Below are 6,000 nucleotides of genomic sequence, written 5' to 3'. Positions count from 1 at the left end.
AACAGCACATAGTAAATGGGGAGTATTCAGTAGATAGTTGTTGACTAAAACAGAAGAAACAGCCCCAATAGGCTAAGTAGTTTGTCAAATCCTCGCAACTGACCAATGACAGAACTCTCTTTTTAGCATGCTTCCAAGACCCAAAGTAGGAGCTAATGTCTGGCTGGATAGCACAGGTCTTCATGGTCATTTTTCCACCTTAATTTTTTTCTGGTCTCTTTTTGTAAGTCTACCTCTAGACTTTTGTAATTTGTATCTTCTCTTCCTACCCTCTGGGATTCATAACCTCAGGTGGTCAGTGGGTAGGAGCTCAAGGCAGAGGCTAGGTGGCTAGTCCTGGAAGTAGAAGAAGACCCCAGGCTCATCACCCAGCAGTGATGGCTGAGACATCTCCTCAGCCTGGAATGTGGTCTAATACAAGGAGTGGGGTGTCCAGGTGTGGTATCTGAAGTCAGTTATCATTGCTAGCGTACCCAGCAGCAGCCCTGATGCTACCCAAGAAATGACCACACAGAAGCAGAGCATCAGAGATAATAGAAGACAGACCCAGAGCGAGCGGGTGGAGACCCAACAGAGAGGAAGCCAAACTCCGGGAGCCCTGGCGTCATGGAAACTGGCCCAGCCGCTCTATCTGTCCTCAAATGCTATAAATAGTCAGTTTCAGTATCAGCCATGGCCAGACCAGGCCAGCACCACGATCAAACCCTGAGAAGAAATGGATTTGGGGGAGGAAGTCACAGAGAGAGAGAGAGAACAGTTGGAATGGGAGGAATGAGATGAGATGGAGGGAAAGCTTTTGCCTGTCCCCACTGCACACCACAGCAGGCCTCTGGCACTCAGAGCCCACCCCACAGAATTTTCCAGGCTGCCCATCACCCAATAATGCTGTTTCACCAGACCATCCCCCACCCTTCCTACTACTTTGCTCTGTTTCTGCTGCTCAGTATGGCCTTTCTGCCTCCATATTTCTTCATACTTTTAAAGCTTATCTCAATTTCTACTTCCTCCAAGGGGGAAGTCCAAAAAGCCATCCCCCAAAGACTTCTAGTCTAGTTGAGTTGCTGACACTTGGGCTGTGGGTGTCCCTGTTAGTGGAGAAGGAAGATCTGGCCCTTGGGCCCTCCATGAATTGTGGACATGAGGTGTCTCCTGGGATCCTAGGAACCCCTGAATAACCTCCTGTTCCTCCCTTTTTCTGTTACAAAGTCCTCTGGACCCTGTAGCTCCTCCTCTGCCTCCCCAGCCCAGACTTTTCTCTGTTACTTGGTTACTGAGTGATTTTAGGGAAGTCTCTTGACCTCTCTGGGCCTATTGCAGGCTGAGTTCTCTGGTTCCAGAGACAGAGTGTCTAAGCAGGATGTTTATTAAGGAGAGCCCTTGGGCTCAGTGCCTGGGAGAGGGAGGGAGAGGAAGCTGGATTGGGCAGAGGGAGAAGCTGAGCTACAGGGATCTCTGGAGCCATAATGACCCAACAGAGTTGTCCCATGTTGGGCCCAAATGGCTGGTCTTTTATCCCAAGATCAGTCATTGAATGCAGGCAGTCTGGGGTAGGGCATGCCCGTGGGCAAGGCTGCTCTCTGCGGCAGTGGCAGTCCCTAAGGGGGCTAAAAGTTGAAGGCTGTCCACCTCCCAGGAACTGGAAAAATAAGTCCTTCCATGAAGGGGGACCTGGGCAGCGCATCAGTGCCTCAGCTTCCTCCTGTAATAAGGGCATCACGGGACTTCCCTGGTGGCCCAGTGGTAAAGAATCCCCCTTCCAATGCAGCAGACACGGGTTCGATCCCTGGTCGGGGAACTAAGATCCCACATGCTACGGGGCAACTAAGCCCACGTGCCACAACTACTGAGCTTGCGCACCTCAATGAGAGATCCCGCATGCCAAAAACTACAAAGCCCATGCGCCCTAGAGCCCGCACACCACAACTAGAGAGAGAAAACCCATGCGGCCACAACTAGAGAGGAGCCCGTGTGCCACAACTAAGACCCAACGCAGCCAAAAAAAAAAAAATATATATATATATATATATTTTTTAAAAGGGCATCACAATACTTCACTGGGCTATTGTGTGGATGAAATACAATATATGTCAAGTTCCTAGCACACACTCTCATAGTCACTGTTTAGTAATGGGGACAATGTTTATTGACTGGGTATTGGACTAGGGTCTGTTGGGTAACTCTGACCCCAAGCCACTCTTCCTCTTTTGGGGGGAGGTGACCAACGGGTGGGTCCATGTATGCTAAAGATTCAGATTTAGACTTTTGAAGTTTTTCCCTATGAGGTTACATATAAAGCCATTGAAATATAATAACAGCAATGAAATATGTTAATCATACAACTTTAAATTTAGGTATCAGGAGGTAAATCATATTTTTTATTAATCCATTAATTATCTTGTGAACAACACTATTACATGACATTGTCTTTTTGTCTTAACTTTTCCAGTATGTATGCTTAATATGAACCACTTTATCTATGATCTTGTTTTGGAATTTCTTCTTTTAATATTCAGGGATGCTTGAGAAATGGTAGTGGTCCAGCCTCTTTGATGACTTGATGATTTTTGTGCCACGTGTCCAGGGATCCAGGAGGCAGGTGGACAAAACAGCTTCCTGTCTGCTAGGCACACGGCAGGCCTTAGATCTGCCAATTCATCTGTCCACACCTTTATCAGCCCGGAGGGGACTTCAGCCAGGTCAGGTGTCCAGGTGTCCTTAGGGCCCGACACTCCACAGAGCATGCTCCGTGTGGAATCCGACAGGCGCCCAATCCCAAACGGCCACTTCAGGATCCCACCCCTTCACCCCACCCACCACCCACCCCTCCCCCTGGGGCCGGAGCAGAAAGCGGGAGAAAGTAAAAAAATTGGGCGTCCGATTCCTTGACCAGTCCCTGGCTCAGCCGAGGGCACCTCCCCCCGGTCAGCCGTCCTGGAGTGTAGTGGGACCAGCCGCGCGTGGGATCCCAGGACAGGACGCGCTGACCCTGGGAGCGGGGTTGAGGGTTGATGGGGACCAGACAGTGGGGATAGGACCTACCGGGAAAAGATGCTTTGTTTTGCAAGCTTCTGAGCTTGGGTTTCGGTTCTTTTTAGAGAAAGAAGAAACAAATCGCTGTGATGTCATTTGACCAGGGCACCCCGGGCAGCTGCACCGGTTTGAGGATGGGGGAGCCGCTGCGCCCTGAGCCCAGTTGGCCGCTTCCGGCTCTCTAGCCCCTGGGCAGAGCCGGCCGCAGATCCCAATGGAGGCTTGGAGCCTGGGAGTCACCTACGCTCCCTCTTGGGTCAAGGCTCAGTTCCAGAGGGGGGAGGGGTCATGGCCGCGATCTCCAGGAATGGGAGCTCTGCAGTCCCCTGAGCGGGTCCAGGACTTGTCCTGGAGATTAAGTAAGTCCGTATGTAAAGGCTAGTACAGTCCTACTCTCACTGTCCTTAAGAAATGGGGCTGTTATTCCCTCAGCACAGTGGCTCTGGAGGGTCCTGGCAGTGGCACCCTGGGTGTGGGAGTAGCCAACTCTGCAGAAGCCCGATGGTGGGGGGGAATCCGCCAGCAGATGCCACCCACCCTGTCCACCTTGTTAAACTGGCCTGAGAGCTGGACATACCCACTATCCCCTGACTTCCTAGACCATTGCTCCTCTGTCCTCTTCCTGTCCTTGCTTCCATTTCTTCAGCATCCTCTCTACCCCACCTGCACCCCCTCATATGCAGGTATTTTGATGTAGGCTGTTTAGGGTCAAAAAACTTCCATGGAATTCATTATAATAATAATAGACAAGGCAACTGAAGTTCAGAGAAGTTGCTTAAGGCCATTCAACTTGTACTCAGTAGGAGTCAAGGGTGGCCAGTGAGGGAATTGCAGAGTTTGGATTAATAAATAATGGTGTTTAAGATAAAACAAGGTTGCTTGTGTTTGGGGGTCAGAGCTGTCAGTCCATCACTGGGTGTTTTCTGAGTACATGCTGTGTGCCCAGCTCAGAGCTGGCTTGCTGGAGCAGGGAGAGGGAGATCAAAAAGATAGAAGATGAGGTTCCCCTACCCCCAGAAAGACTAGCATTTAGTCTGCATCCAAGGAGTTGAGGCCATTTAATTGATTTTTGCTTTGAAAACTTTACATCATTGTTAGAAGAAATTATTTAAAAATTTTTTCTCCAATTCCATCTTCCAATACAAAGTTAGTTTTTGTACTTTCTCCTAATTTTGGGCAATAGGTAGACATAATTTTTATTTTTTAACATGAAATCTATAATTTTGTTTACAAATAATAACTGGTTTACCAATAATTTTGTTCCACTCTTTTTTACATATCTTGAAAACACATTGCCCTGCCTTCTCAGTCTTTTTTAAAATATTTATTTATTTATTTAGCTGCATCGGATCTTAGCTGCAGCACGCGGGCTCTTAGTTATGGCGTGCGGGATGTAGTTCCCTGACCAGGGATCAAACCCAGGTGCCCTGCATTGGGAACGTGGAGTCTTAAACACTGGACCACCAGGGACGTCCCTCATAGACTTCATGATTATCATTTTTATGCTGCATACTACTCCCTCATATGGCCATACCATATTTAGCCACTTTTCTGTTGCTGCTTAATGCCAGTTTGTTTTGTCATTATAAATAATGTGGCTATAAATATCTTTGTACATAAAACTTTTACCTCTTCTTTTAAATTATGTCCTTGGAATTAGTACCCAGAAAGGGGATGGCCTGGTCAGAGTGCTGACTGTTTTATAGCTCTTGTTATGTAGAGCCAGACTGCAACTGACAACATTTAAAAACTAAATGAAGTAACCTATATACTTCTGCCCTAAATCTGAAAAGAATATTGTATAGAATAAGCACTATTGGCACCCATGATGTATCAGGTCCATGCTAGCAGGACACCTGGGGATGAACGAGAGGCAGTTCCCACCTTTGCGGAGCACAGAAGCTGCGGCTCTTCAACCTTTTTCTCTTCCTAGGACACAAAATATTCAAAATTTCTACCCATCTTAGGGCAGACCCAGAATTTGGCGATTCTCCCAAATTCTGCAGGGACTTGAAACACAAGCATGTTTTTAAATCAGGAGAATCTTAATCAAAGAGGGTATAATTTTTGGCTTCGATGAAGCAGGTAGTTGACTCCTGGCTGTAACTCCACATTCCTTTTTCTCAGATTCAAGAACATCAGGATGTCTAGAGCCTGCGCTCCACAGCAAGAGAAGCCACTGCAGTGAGAAGGCCTCGCACCGCAACGAGGAGTAGCCCCCGCTCGCCACAGCTAGAGAAAGCCTGCGCGCAGCAACGAAGACAATGCAGCCAAAAGTAAATTAAATAAATCAGAAAAAAAAAAAAGAATACCAGGATGGGGAGTCGGGGGGATAAATTGGGAGTTTGGGATTAACAGATACACACTACTATATATAAAATAGATAAACAACAGGGACCTGCTGTATAACACAGGGAACTATATTCAATATTTTGTTATAACCTCTAATGGAAAAGAATCTGAAAAAGCATATATATCTGAATCACTTTGCTATACACCTGAAACTAACACATTGTAAATCAACTATACTTCGATTAAAACAAAAAAAGAATATGAGGATGCAAGATGAGAGGGATGGATAGATGACATAAAACGACTCTGATTTCTAAATTCAAGCAAACCATTCCCAAACCAGGCATTTGTGCTGTGACACAACTGGACAAGTAAGATGATCCTTTTATGTGTACATCTGTGCACAGGGCTTCTGGGTAGGTAGGCAAGGATCACAAAGAGACAGAACACTGGGGTTCAGGTGCCAGGATGAATTGGAGCCAAGAAAACTATGAAGAACCTGGGACCCAAAGGTCATAAGGTTGGCCAATGTATTGAGTTCATTAAATACTATGTACTAGGCACTATTATTAGGCGCTGGGATACAGCAGTGATCCAAACAGATAAAAACCCCTACCACTGGGGAACTAATGCTTAGGGGTGACCGGGGAGTACAAATAAGTGAAATATTGAGTATGT

Source organism: Grampus griseus, assembly GCF_964374135.1.
Source record: "Grampus griseus genome assembly, chromosome: 16".
Lineage (NCBI taxonomy): Eukaryota > Metazoa > Chordata > Mammalia > Artiodactyla > Delphinidae > Grampus > Grampus griseus.
Note: the sequence above shows the minus strand (reverse complement) of the source record.